At 34.0% G+C, this 16,008-nt stretch overlaps 1 long non-coding RNA gene across 1 annotated transcript; it reads right to left on the bottom strand.

Moving 5' to 3' along the window:
• Positions 1-14,303: 14,303 nt before the first annotated feature.
• LOC121416711 lies at positions 14,304-15,477 on the bottom strand. Its single transcript, XR_005970243.1, has 2 exons — positions 15,387-15,477; positions 14,304-14,573 (listed from the first exon to the last, which is right to left on the bottom strand). It is a non-coding gene; the product is annotated as an uncharacterized LOC121416711 (long non-coding RNA).
• Positions 15,478-16,008: the final 531 nt, after the last annotated feature.

Below are 16,008 nucleotides of genomic sequence, written 5' to 3'. Positions count from 1 at the left end.
GAACCCTTTCTACTATTATGAATAGCGACCCTCATCTACCATTATGACTGGCGAACCCCTTCTACTATTATGACTGGCGACCCTCATCCACTATTATGAATGGCGACCCCCATCGTTGATTATGACTTGCGACCTCTATGAACAAAGCCCCTTATGAATAGCGACCCTTATGACTATTATGACTAGCGGTCCTTATAACTAGCGGGTATTATGACCAGTGGTCCTTATGACTGGCGGGTGGACCCCAATAAAAATAACATGAGAAACACATGGAAAATAATTAACAGAACATTAAACAGAAACAGTAAAACGCAAAATATTATCAAAATTAAATCAGAGACTAACGATCTTATTGAAGAACCTCAAGCGATAGCTGAGATTTTTAACTCGAACTTCTCTTAAATTGGAGAAAAACTTGCTGAAAATATTCCGACAACTGGCAGTAAATTTGATAATTATCTGGGGAATAATAACCTTCTTTGTTTTTTGTCCCTACTGACCGTGAGGAAATTATCGGTATAGTGAATAGGTTAGAAGGAAAGAAAAGCTCAGGACACGACGAAATTGATAACTGTCTCCTCAAATTCACAATCTTAACAATAGCGACTCCGCTGGCCCACATTTTTAACCTATCACTCACTAGTGTCATTGTACCAAATAACATTAAAATTGCGAAAGTAATCCCGATATTCAAAAAAGGAGACACATCTCAAACAAAAAACTACAGACCAATATCACTGTTACCATCCTTATCCAAAGTTTTGGAAAGGATCGTATTTATTAGAGTAACAGACTTCTTAAACAAACATAATATTTTTTGCGAATCACAGTTTGGCTTTCGAGCAAATCACAGTACAACTCAAGGGGTTTTGAAATGCATCGATACATTATCACATGCCGTTGATCAACATTTACATACAATTGCAATATTCCTGGACTTTTCCAAGGCTTTCGATACAATTAACCATGATATCCTATTAGTAAAGTTGTCACACTACGGTGTTAGAGGGAAAGCCTTGGAATGGTTCAGGAATTATTTATCGAATAGAAAACAATTTGTACAAATAGATAATCACAGTTCTGCATTGCGACCAATAAATTGTGGAGTTCCACAGGGTAGTATACTAGGTCCCTTGTTATTTGTAATATACATAAATGACTTTTTATAAATCTTCAGATGTTCTATCTTTCATTCTATTTGCAGACGATTCGACCTTATTTAATTCCCATGCGAACCAAAATACACTATTGTCTACTACAGTGCGTATCAAAAAAAAGTTTACACTTAGAAAAAATCCTGTCAAATTATACATTTGTAATATCCTGACGATTTTTCCACATTTTAGCATTGGTACAGATCCATTTAAGCAAATGACGATATAACTGTCGAAAAATATTTCCGCTTGAGTGAGCACCACTTAGTTTTGAAAAGTTGGTGAAAAATGATTTGCGCAGAACTTTGAAATAATTGTGCGAATAAAAGTAGACCTTAATCATGAAGAAAACGTGGAAATTATCAAATAGAATTGATATGAAGATATCTTTTACCTTTTTTAACTTGTTTCCTTGCCCAAACACTTCGAAGAGTGCATTGCGCCCCATCCCACTCCCCACACACCGAGTCCATCGTGACGATATTTGCTTTACACTGAGCTGTGATTTACATGAAATGGCTTAGGCTTGATCTTCATTTTGTTAATCATTGCCAAGCTTGGGAAAAGTGTGGAGAAACAAGTATTGAATGAAAATGAAATGTAAACCAACTTTAAATGATAAAAACTTAGTGAAAAATGCTGGGGATGTCTGATATAAATTTTTGTTCAGATTCAGTTATGTCCTCAGATCCAGCTGGCACAAAAAGGGTAAAGGTTGTGCTTACTAAGTGTTAAAATTTCAAATTTGGGCGGCAAAATTGTTACAAAATGCTTGAATGTAATAAACCAAACTGAACTGATCTGAAACTTAAATATATTTCCGTTGGTATCATTCTTTATTCAATGAAAGGAAAAAAATACTAGAAGATTTAATGAATTAAACGGTGTATGTAAAGTAAATATAATAACGTAGTAAGATTAAGGGAACTTGGCGTGCAAGGCCGACTGCTAATTGGAAATACAGATATGGAACATATAAGCGATACATATTAAAGGGGGACATATGGATATTACACATGTTTATTTTAAGCCAACAGTGTTGCATGGTTGACTGGCATGGAGAGAGAGAGAGAGAGCGGGGGGGGGGGTAATAGGAAGGTAAAGGGAAGAAGAACGGACAGAAAGGAAGGACCGAGAGAAAGAAAGAAAACGGACAAGATTGTTGACCAGGGATGATAAGTTAAATCTGTTTCAACAATATACATTAATCCGTTATACTTATAGTCATGTTGATGTGCATTAAGTCAACAGTTTGTAAAACCCGTTACTAAGAGGGTTAAAAGATTGTGCATTATTATTTCAATAGGATGTATATTCGACAGGAAAATTCTATATTTTGACATATTCATATACTGAGAAACCAGTGCACTGACACTTGATAAAGTTATGAGAAAATCATATTATTCACACGAAATATATTTAGCCATTTTTAAACAACCTTTATGAAAGGCATACCCACTATGTACAGTATATCTGAAAATGGTGAATTTTGAAATAACAGTTTATTTTGCATATTTTGTCTTCAATCAGACCATTACCAATTATGATAAATTTCAGTGTTTGTGCATATATAATATCATTTAAAATCATGTTTTGGGGCCCTATTCCATGTACATATAGAATGTAAGCATTGCTTGATAAATATTTTGTTTTGGAAATGTAATAATGTAAATAATTCAGTTTTGTGAGATGGTTATGAAACTAGCATATTATGTAATAGGAATTTGATTGATGGTTTCATAGCTAAATCAAACTGCAAATGGATTCATTCTTTTAGGCAAAATTATTCTAGGCAATATATAAAAATATATTTTGGGAGTTATGTGTATTTCTCTGATACATGGGGCTTAATTGACTGTTCTTTGAACATAAGCCATCAGATATAATACCTTATTCTTTATATTTATGATACCATACTGCTCAAGATGGTGACAATTATGATGATGATAAAGATGATGATGATGGTGATGATGATGATGATGATAATTATTATGATGATGATGATTATGATGGTGATGATGGTGAAGATGATGATGATGATGATTATGATGATGATTATGATGACGACGTTGATATTAATGATAAAGGTGTAGATGACAGCCCAACATACAGTGACTAGTATAAAAATTATAATCTGTTATTAAAAGATAACAGATAATTGTACAAAGAATGTTGTAATCGATTGCATTTATAAACTTTGGGTGAATGGTAACGAACAACATGTGCATAGAAATGTTGAATTAATTCATTCTTGATTCTGTTAATAATATTGAAGCTATTTTGGGGGTCGACGAGATTATCATTCTTTGCAAGTGGTTTTAGTTTGTACGTATTCAATGATATGATGATATTATGAAAATCATGTTACATGACCTCATAATCTATCAATTTGTTACAAATCACAGTGCTTGTTGTGAGTTTAATTTGAAAATTAATTCAATGATAATGATAACGCTCTTATCCTGAGCAAATTTGAAACTCTTTCATCTTCAGCATAGTGCTGAGATCACGTGGTAAGAATTACGTTGAACCTTATTGGTCAGTAAAGCGTCGTGCAAAAAAGTACTGGAAAAATGATACAAAATACTTAATGGTTTTTAGCAAAAAATTATTTCTTAAATATCAGTTTTATGTGTTGTTCTTCAGAATAATAATTTTAGCTTTTAAAATAATGACGTTAGTGCTCTTGTTTATATTGGTACCTCTGTTTGTGCTTTAAAAATTGATATTCAGATATATTAGATATTCGAAATTTATTGTCATGCTCAAAATAAAAGAAATTACATTGGCATATAAGTCGTATTTTTTATAAACATGTAAATAATATCCCCGAGTGATAAGATATTCAGTAACTGTATCTGCAATAGGTTGGAATTAATTTTGTTACGTATATTTGATGAAATAATCAAATATACGACAGTAATGATGCTCATATAGAAAATTGCTTTAAGATCATCATACCGTATCTTCTTATCAACTATGAGAAAGAATTATCAATATACTTTTGGTTAAAATATATCAAATGATTATATAATGTGTTAATGTTATGTCCAACGTTTCATGTAAATCCCAGAATGTATATTTCTTTATGATAAGCGCATGATGTAAATATTACTATTCCTTAATGCGATATATTCTCTAATAAAAGAAAGTACAGTGGTGCTAAAAAGTTAGTGAAACCACCAGAAAATGAACACATATTTGAAAGTTGTCAAATTCTACCATCTTTTAGATATTTTATTGTGCAGTCAGCTGACAAAATATAACTTAATATAGTTTGATTAACAATCCATATGACATGCACCAGTGCACTTTCTGGTGGGGTTTACTCACGTTTAAGCACCACTGTATATTTAATCGCATGAGTTGTAAATTAGAAAATTCATTTCAGTTTATTTAAAATGTTTAAGAGGAAAGTTTTTGAGTAGCTGGCCATTTAAGCCACAAACTTTCAAAAATTATTTTATTTGATATATTTCCGTTTAACATTTTATGATATATATATATCGGTTTTTTTGTAGCCTTTCAGAAAACCTACCTGGCGTCAAAAGAATATTAACTTTAATAAATTCTTTTATTTTCTATATGACTTGGATTCGTTTGTGCGTAATCCTTTAGGAATAGTTGGCTTTAAATCACAGTGTTTTGCCGGTTTTTCAATGTGTATTTTGAGCAAGCCGATTTCGAGCAATAATCATGATAATAGACCAGTTCGTAGTTACTTCAGGGACAAGTTTGGTCATATGACCTTTCATTTCTTTCATTATGATAGGCAGATTTCAAAGCAAAATATTACGTAAGCATGCCTTACATAGCAGGATGAAGAAATTGAATAGACCAGGTGACTAGAATAGCAGACCAATGAACACTTAATGAAGGTGTTTGTTGCATTACTACCATGCCTACTTTGTATGCATATCATAGCATGTTGCACAATGTACTTGGCAAACTGTGAAACACCAGTCGTTCGTGGACGCATTGTTCTTGTTTTTGGAGGTAAATGAAAATCACACTTCAAAAGAATAAATGAATAATCAAGACATCAAAGTTGGTGCTTATCCCATTAGATTTTAAACCACCATGTTATTTTAGCACAAATGAACTTCCTCTGATCATGGGGCAGAATCTTTTGATCATGCGCAGAAAGGAACTACGAACTGGCTTATTGCAAAGATACTACAAGGAGAAGATCGGACACTTCGGCGATTTTTCTTGAAACGCTCGATAAATGCTTGTGGGGGAAGGGCGCCCAACAGCGTTGAGTAAGTAAACCTTCGCATATCGGCACGCGACTGTGTATAAATCATATGGGGGAAATGAGAGAGTGGCTCGTGAACATGTTTCCACATTTTCTTACCAAGAAACATCTGAAATATACTCATCTCAAATATAAGGGGGAAAAATTTGAAGAAATTTTTTTTTGAAATGTAAAAATAGTCTATCCCTTCACCATTTCTCTCATATGTTTTGTACACAACTATCTCGCGATACGCAAAGGTCAAAAAAGGTCTTTACTTACTCAACGCTGTGGGGCGCTCTTCCCAAGCGTTTCATTACGCGGTCTATGTACTGTCCGATCTTCCCCTTGTAGTATCTTTGCTTATTGGGAGCAATTGTTCACACACTTTGAGCACGAGTATTGCATTTGGAAACCCAATTCGGTCATCATTTCACAAAAATATATGCGATCAATCGTAAGTGGCAATGGCAAATCAAGATCATGGTTGAATGTACATAATTGTTCATAATAATCACAATGAACCAACCAGAATCAATATTTACAATAAACAATTGATTGTAAATTTGTGATCGTAGACGTTGTACATTGGACTCAGTTGTTAAATCACTTCTTTATCATGTTTATGGCTGAACGCAGCCATACATGTACATAAATATCGTTTGCTTTGTTCCATAATATCTGAAATCTTTTGAACGTTTGTGAAAAATAAAACTACACTGATCGGCTTTTTTTGTCTGAGGTATCTGTTATCTATGGTATATGTTTATGAAACCAATCAATTTCCGAACAACATACTACAACCTGAAGTGATTTATCGTACAATTGATTCAATTAATTAAGTCAAAAGAAACTACTATTGGTTAATGATGATACATAGAGAGAGAGAGAGAGAGGGGTGCACTGTTATGATCATTCATATCACAGTTTATATGGCGAAAAATGAGAGAAAGAGAGAGAGTGTGAATAAGTGAAAGAAGAATGACTAGAGTGGAGAGATGTGAGTGTGTGTGTGAGTCGGTGCGTGAGTGGGTGCGTGAGAAAAGAAGGGGAGTCCAAAAGAGAGAGATAGATGTAGATGGAGGACAGAGATGCAGAAGGAGGAAGGAGAGAAGGTTACTAGAGTGGAGAGGTGTGTGTGTGAGTGGATGTGTGGGTGCATGAGAAAAGAAGGGGAGTCCGAAAGAGAGAGATCAATGTAGATGGAGGACAGAGATGCAGAAGGGGGAAGGAGAGAAGGTTACAAGAGTGGAGAGAGAAGATGTGTGTGTGTTGGGTGTGTGTGTGTGAGAGAGAAAGAGAGAGAGGAAAGATGGATGGAGTTCACAAGAGAGATAGATGTAGATGAAGGACATAGATGTAGAAGGGGGAATGTTACTAGAGTGGAGAGAGAAGATGTGTGGGTGTGTGCAAATCGGGCGGGATTGGAATCGAGAGAAGTAATAACAAAAACAAAATTGGTATTAAAAATGCAAAAGTTATATACACTAGCTAAATTTAAAGGGAAATTCTTTGAGTGACTTCCGAACTTTAAACCTTTTTCTACTTACTTTTTCTTTAAAGCTCTCGCTGAAATTCTTCTACATTTTAAACAACCATTTTATAACTGTAAAGGTAGCTGTATATGATTTATGGTGAAAGGGATTTGGTATATTGTAAGTAGGTGCATATTTTCATATTTCTTTATGTAATGGTGTAAATTATTAATGCCACCAGTGTGAATATGCAAGGGGGTAGAAAAGACAGTATCAAGACGACACAATACATGTTCGCTTGCGATTATGACAATTTTATTGACAACTTATAAAGTAAAAGTGTCATGTGCATGCGAGTTTTTTTAGATAGACATTTACGATATGCATCTGATACATCGAAGTCCAAATACCAAAAAGTCTCAAGAATTCCATTAAAAATGGAAATGAAATTTCCGTTTTCATGTGAAAGGGACTAAATCGTCCTTTGCTTCTTCTTCATAAATCTATATTTCCATAGATTGGAAGTTCTACTACCTTATGTAACAAAAAAATCAGTTAAAAAGATCCTGAAAATGCAATATATTTTATAAGATTTTATAAGTATATTGAATTGAGTCCCGACGGGTAACAAATGAATACAAGGTATAACGTAAACATGATGGTATTTCTCTCTTCCCTTACGCAGCTATATGTAGAAAAATTTGCCTGATAGAGCAACAACTTGACATTTAAAAAATAATAATAATAGTAAATATCAAAAGCTCGTATCAAATTGAATATATCTAGAAAAAATTATGATTGTCATTTCTGGTACCTTTTTTATGACTCTTAAGCGTAGGGCCTCCTGAATTGAAACATTTTATTTTTGTTGAATAAAAAATCAAATAGACAGACCAAATAGACCTCGCCAGCTTCTTGAAGATGCATCACCTACCCTGGAAATCTGGAAGCGATGCTCTAATTTTGAAGTTCTGGGATATCGCCCTCACTTGACGCTATAAAGGAAGTTTGCAATAAATTTTATTTGTGAAAAATGAGCAAAAGTGTGTTTAGTCCATTTTTGCATGTAAACTCTTCATATCTTGACTTCAAAAATCTTAAAGTGCGATATGATTTGATAAAGAAACACGTAGTGTCGTGACTGGATATGCTGGATATGCTCTTCGGAGTTTTCGTTGCGTTAATATTTTGTCTGGCAGATCGAATTGGTATTTGAAATGGAAAGATCTTTTTGAAGAAACAATAAAGTAAGTTGCTCGATACTGATCGATTTAATCGGTCGGTATACATGTTCACCAACTGATTATTTTGACCGGTTCCATGACATTTACTCCGACGATAATTACTCCGCTGTGAATAATACACACTAATGGAGTTACCAATTTAAACCCTGGATATAACACTGTACCCTATCATAAACCTTAGTCTAAACCTAACATAAAACACATTGCAACACTAAATAGTCAGGCAGCATATGTCATCTACTTCGAAAAATTGGCTAAGTCTGATTTTTCACTTTTATGTGATCGGTGACATCATAAGGAACAACTTCCAACTTGGTGACAAATTTCTAATGGTCATCTTGACCATGTGAGGGGTCAAAATTGGGTCAATAGGGGTCAATTTTTGGAATTGCCCCGATTGTGTTGAGTCATATATCAAATTGTTTGTCTGGCTATACTGAACAAAAAAGTGTACACAACCATACACTCTTGACTTCCCATTAAAAAGTTATACCCGGAAATGTCAAGAGGTCAACGAACTTTTGTTACATTGTATATTATATGGCCAATTACACTGAAGGTGATAAAAAGCTAATATTTTCGTTTTTTTCTGTTTTGCATGTGTGTACTTTTTATTTTAATAAGTTCATCTTCAGAAGTCGTTACCCAGACGATATTAAGGGTCAAGACAAGGTCAGGGAAAGGTCAAGAGGTCAACAAACTTTCACTGGTAGCCAAAATACACTATAAAAGCGGTTTGAATTTAGAAGTAGGTTCTTCATTTTGAAAAGTCTCTAAGAAGACATTATCCATTAGATAAAAAGGGGTAAAATGTGCTCATTTAGGAACAAAATAGATAAACAGTGATAGACGTCGAATAGTTTAAGTGTGGTATCATGGTTTATTGCAAGAATACCTTGAAACGACTTGACAAAACCTATAAAAACCGTATCATCTTCATGACGTTATAAGTGCAACCAGCTCTTTCCGAGTTGCTTGATTTAGGAACTCAATTCAAGTTCTTTTCATTTCCAATTTACCAGTCTTTGATATGTAAAGAAACATTTCATCCATTTGCTTTGTACAGAATATTTTAATCAACAGAAAATATTGTAATGTACTGGGGTATATGTGTAATACTATGCTAATAAACACATCGATTGATCAGAGCTCCCAACTCCAAAGAAAGATGCCCAACATCTTATTTGACTTAACTTACGAATAAGATAATGAGGTTAGGATTGAGGATGATATGACAAGTTGGGCTCCAATTGTTCCTTGATTAATTGGAACGAGTGACTGTTATATTATTTCTAACAAAGAGGCAACATTTTTCAGGCATGCATGCTCATTGTAGTCGTTAGTGTCCATTATGCGGATGTGATATATTCTGACCATTTCTGGAGCCAAAAAGGACTGCACAATATTTTTGATTGTGCTGTCATTAACACGGCTTTTCAGGCCTACAATTTTATCAAGTTTTTTTTTCCAGAGCATACAACGTGAATCTAAACTTAATACCTGTTCTCACGACAGTGATATGCATAGATGCTGATTGTTCTTTTGTCGTTTTTTTCTCCTACTTTGTGAACTACCTGGATGTTGCCAGAAATAATAATCACATCAAATTTCATTGAAGTAAACCACGGCCATGCCGCAGCGGGCGGAGGTGGCAGCGACCCCCAGAAATTGTGAAAACTTGCATATTTTTTTTACTGAAAGATACATAATAATTGACCAAAAGTATGCACGAAATCTATAAATTTCTCTTTACAATATTCAAAAGCGGCCCCGATGATTAGCTCAGAACAGCACAACACCAGAATTGTGTAGTCCTTTTTGCTGGCTCCAGAGATCGAGTAATGGTCACAATATATTACATCAGCATAATTGACATACACTTCTACAATACGCATGCCTGCATAATATTGCCTCTTTGACAGAAATAATACAACCGTCACACATTTTGAATTAATTAAGGGAGCAATTGGAGCCCAACTTATAATATCATCCTCAATCCAAACCTCATATTATTCTTAAGTTAATCCAAATGAAATGTTATGCATCTTTCTTAGGAGCTGGGGCACTGGTCAATCGATGTTTATTCTGTTAACATAGTATTACACTTATACCCTACTACAATACAATAATTTCTGTTGATTGAAATGTTCTGACAAAGCAATGAAGGAAATGTTTCTTTACATATGAAAGACTAGTGAAAATGAATTGAACTTTAATTGATTTTCTTAAAAAAGAAACTCGGAAAGAGCTGGTTGCACTTATTACATCATGAAGATGATAAGATTTTAAGGGCATAAGGGTTTGTCAAGTTGTTTCAAGGTATTCCTGCAATACCATGATACCACACTAAACGCATTCGACGTCTATCTCTGTTAATCTATTTTGTTCCTAAATAAGCATCTTAATTTATTTAATGTTATACATACAGACTTTTCAAAATAAAGAACCCATAAAAATGAGGCTTCTACGATTCTAGTCGCTTTTAGTGTATTTTAGCTACATGTTGACCTTTTGACCTTTCCCTGACCTTGTCTTGACCCCAATATCTTCTGGATAAGGACCTCTGAGGGTGAACTTATTAAAATCGAAAATAAAAAAGTACAAACATGAAAAAGAAAAGAAAGAACCCCCCGGAAAATAGTTTTCTTAACACCTTCAGTGTAATTTGCCATATATACAATGTAACGAAAGTTCGTTGACCTCTTGACATTTCCGGGTATAACTTTTTAATGGGAGGTCAAGAGTATATGATTGTGTACACTTTTTTGTTCAGTATAACCAGACAAACAATTCGATGTATAACTCGACACAATCGGGGCAATTAAAAAAATTGACCCCTATTGACCCCATTTTGACCCCTCACATGGTCAAGATGACCATTAGAAATTTGTCACCAAGTTGAAAGTTGATCCTTGTGATGTCACCAATCACATAAAAGTGAAAAATCAGACTTAGCCAATTTGTCGAAGTAGCCGTCGAATCATTTGTCGAATCATGACATATGCTGCCTGACTAAAACCTAAGACAAAATAAAGCCAAGAGAAATTGTCGCAGGAGTTATCTGAATCAGGTGTAATTGATAAGTCAAAATAGATACTTACATCAGTACATGTAAGATTCGTGTGATTTATTTCTATAAGAATGCAATCGATACACGGCAAATCGCACAATGTAATTGGGTCTTTGCTGAGTTCTAAGAATATTCTTGATTTTCTCATGATCGTAAGTTTCTAACAGTCTTCACTGTACTTACGCCCGGCCCCCATCTGAATGAACACATGAAAACGTTCATGAATATATTATGTATATATTATCACCGACATGTCTAATCTTTTCAAAATGAAAATATATTCAAGTCTTAAAAGAAATTATAAACATTTTCAAAAAGTCCATTTATGTCGATATTCATTAAATTTCCTGACGAATTTAAACAAATGGATAATTAGTATTTTCAGTGCTTAAAGGGAAGTTCAGGGCTAAAGATATTTGTATCTCATTATAGTCTGATTATACAATTCACAGAGCAGAATGCTGAAAATATGATCAAAATTTGATAACAAATAATGAAGTTATTGAATTCTAAAGATTTTCATTATTATGGTGAAACCGTTCTAGGCATGTCTTTATGACTATTCATTAGGTAGGCTGATGATGTCATATCCACACTTGTTTTTTTTGTATTTCATTATATGAAATTAGGTTTATTCTAAATGTTTTAACAAAAAAACTAAAACAATCGGACTGACAATTGATTTCATTTATATACATTTATTTAAAAAATGAAACAATTATGATTGTTTAATTAATGATATTTTAATTAATGTACTGAACACTGAACTGGACAATTGCACAATGGATTAGGGCTAATAAATTGTCAATTAATGTTCAAAAAACGAAATGCATGCTTTTTAGCAATTCTTTAGAACAATTGCCATTTAATATCAATTTAGACAATGTAGAAATTGAAGTTGTTACTACAACATATTTTTTTAGGCCTCATAATAGACAACAAATTATCTTGGAAATCGCATATTGACTCTATATGTCGTACAATTTCACGCTATATTGGTGTTATTAACAAAGTTAATTTTTTTTCTTCCAACTTCCGCCCTAAAAAATGCTTTATTCAACATCAATTTTACCATATCTAAATTATGGAGCATTTGTTTGGGGAAACACACACTCAACCTACCAAGATAGAATATTGCTTTTACAAAAGAAGGCATTGCGTGGTATTTTCAACTTGTCCTGGAGATCTCACACAGATGAGTTGTTTTTAACAATAACATTCTGTCACGTGGGAAGTGACTTTTTTTTAATTATTTAACTACTGCTGCTTGACACCAAATAAGGAATACGTAAAAAACTGAGGATTACAGTTATGAAAGTTTTAATCAAAGCTCTTAAATCATTATGTGGCCTCCTTGATTTCTTTTACAATGATTTACATGAAAATATACATGGATATGGATTATGGATAACAAAATATAACTTAACGGTAATCGTTAATGTGAGCCCCCATCATCCTATCTGGTCTGACATGCCCCACTCGGCCCTGGTGGTCGGTCCAGTTCCTGGCCTCCGCAGGTTGCGATGTCTCTTCCACTCGGCCTCCGCAGACTGTGTTACCTCGATGAGTAGCCCCCAGATAAGAGAGATGTGGCTTCAACGAATTAGTGGACGAGATCGAGCCCCCAATGATGACATGAATTTTGACCAATCATGTCGGTGGAGAACCGGCGGCAGCTGGGGTCGTTATCTCGTCACCGACGTAGTCCCTCAGTTATAACTTAAAACTGCCTACACGAACATCTGTAGTCTATTCTGGCTTAGGTGGTTCTCCTCGAATTACTAAAATTAACCTCCTAATATACCCTACCGTTACTAGGACTAACTGTGGAATTTCTATTAAGTAATTCAAAGAATTTCAATGACAGATGAGTACATAAAGCAACACATTTTTAATAACAAGGGACTTCCTGTGCATTTGTATACCTATATTCATCCATGCTAAAGCACAGTATTAACTATTTAAGACACCTGTATGAAGATGCTTTGCAGTGCGAAATATTTTTAACACTTGAACAAAATATGGCATCCACCTGATTTTGTACTATGGGGGGGGGGGGTATCAAACGTTTCCAACGCTTGCCTTTGAAACATCCAAAACATATGTACATTTAAACATCAATTGAAACATAAACAATAAATGCTAAGCACATGTTTGAACTCAATTAAAACATTACAATTGTATTAGATTTCTTTCCTGACACATTCTAAAAATAAAAACACTGTACCAATATAATTTAGGTCAATTCATAATACAATATGTTACCACCCCTTATTTAATTCTTCATTTAACAAAAACAATACCCTTCACAAATATCCCACACGTCAATCCGATGAATTTCATTTACCACTACCCCGGACCATCCTTGCAAAATCAATTTTTACTTTTGAAGGCCCTAGACTCTGGGGAACTATTAATAGTAACATCAAAGAATCTCCTAGCCTTAATTCTTTCAAATATAAGTTTAAAAAAATTCTTCAAGATAACCATTTAATTTAACTCTTCATCGCTCAAACTCTTGTATTTTTTTTAATCAAACATGTTTATCATGTCACGTACACTTTTACATCTCTTTCGTTTCCCTGTTGATCGGCGAGATCCGTCTGTGAGTGCTGGGGCTGGATTCTGGAAACCTTTAATCTCTCTTTTTCTTATTTCCTTTTCTATTTTTATTTCCCATTTGTCCTTTTAATTTAACTGGTTATGCCCAAGTTGTTATATTATTTTTTATATGCTAAACAACTGCAAGAATATTTATTAGGAGGCTGCACTCTACAAGCTCCGCTCTTTAGCAGCCTCCTCCATTTCCAACCTTATTTGTAATAATCTTGAATATAATTTTCTGTACAGGAATATTAGAAATATGTTTTGTTATTTATATATGTCAACATGTACAGGAGAAACTGTAATTGTTGAAAATGGAAATAAACGAATGAAATGAAATGATTTAATGTAATAACATACGAAAAATTAAAGTAGGGATATGACATAATCAGCCAAACTAATGAATATTCATGAAGACATGCCTAGAATTGTTTCACCGGAATAATGCAAATCTTTAGAATTGAATAATATTGATATTGGTGATCCGATTTGATAAATTTTTCATCATTTTGTTTTACTAATTTTATTCCATTTATTTAGATATAAATACTTTCGGCCCGGAGCATCCCTTTAAAACGACATTCAAAGGGCCATTGTCATGTAGATTCAGAATGTATATGTATGACTAACCAATTATTTGCTTTTTCAGTTTGCTTCCCAAACATGCCATGGTCTATAAAACTCTATTTAAAGGTTTATCTGATATCTGATGTATCGCTTCTGTTGAGCTCTAAGCATGTCTTTGAGTTTCTTATAATCGTCTTCACTATATTGACGTCCGGCCTTCATCTGTGGAAAGAAAACATAAACAAGTTTACGATTACATTAGATATGAAAATTAAAATAAAATATATGAAATTTCAAATTTTATACTTTTACAAATTTATGAACATTGTCAAAAATTCCATTAATGTCTACATTAATTATGGCCATTACACGTGGATTTAGAAACTATATGAGGCTAGACCATTCATTTCTTGCTTTTTTCAGTTCCTCAAATAGGTATAATTATAACAATCTGGCGTATGCGAAACATGTAAACATTTCTAGACCAGTGTTTTACTATGTTTCGATGAATTATCCGTTTATCACGGGTATGTTAGTCCGGGGGTGTGCCACCTTGGTATGGGGAGGGAGGGGGATTCGACCTAATTTTTACGTCATTGTGTCAAATCAATTAAAAGATATCTAAATGTCTCTTTTTCAAACTATCCTTAGTTCTTCTATTTTTTCCTCTTTTACTACTTAAAAAAATACCCTCATGCCAGGGAAATATTGACATCGTCTTTATTTTTTTTCTATGTTAAAATCATAATAGTATTGAGCTGTCACCCAAAGTCATGAGCAGCGATTTTGGTCCTGGAGATAGGGGACCCTCTTTATTGGATAATGTGTAAATTTCTCATTTCAAATAGGAGAAACACCCCCCCCCCGCGCTCCATCAATTGCTGCCTATGCTTACAGTTATCTCTGTATCTAAACTCACAAAATTATGTTGACAATGTGAAAACAATTCAACCGACAAAATTCTATGCGAAAAAACATATTGTAGTATGTGCTGTTTGCAAAATGTTTGTGCAAGAGGTGAATTATCGTTCTTACCTTTTTGACTGCACCAAACTGACGATATATAAGATCTAACGCAGAGGGCGCTGTTTCTCTGACCTTTTGCTCCTCTTTAGTTATCTCGTAGTACGTCTTTGGTGATGTAAAACTTTTTTGTTTGATAGAAGGAAGCTTAGTGAGTTCCGATGATCTGCAAGAAATTAATAGCATCAAAATCAGTACCAGACTCGGAGTGCATTATATGAAAGCAATTGAATTATTTTTTTAAATACAAACCAATTTAACACTGAAATAGTAAGAGCACTGAATAGAAAAAGGATCAAGGAAAGGTAGATCTACCAAAATACGCAATCGAAGATGCCGCAAAAGAGGGAAAAGAGATTACAATAAATTAAAGAATATAAGATAACGGCAAAGAAGAAACAAACACTTAACAAGGTTATAAAGTGTGAGACGTTGCAATTCAAGAGGCGAAAGACAAGAAGGTCCATTTTTATACATCTTGACTACTTAGGATTGCCGCACACAGAATATAATCTGACCTTTATATAAAATAAAATAATATGTTAATCAGACAGCTGATAGACTTCCATAAAATGCTGGATAGCGTTCCCGCCGCAAACATTTGTTTCATACTTTAAAGGTCAAGTCCACCTCA

This window comes from Lytechinus variegatus, chromosome 6 (assembly GCF_018143015.1).
Source record: "Lytechinus variegatus isolate NC3 chromosome 6, Lvar_3.0, whole genome shotgun sequence".
In the NCBI taxonomy this organism is placed as follows: domain Eukaryota; kingdom Metazoa; phylum Echinodermata; class Echinoidea; order Temnopleuroida; family Toxopneustidae; genus Lytechinus; species Lytechinus variegatus.
Note: the sequence above shows the minus strand (reverse complement) of the source record. Positions and strands in the feature narration are given on the sequence as shown.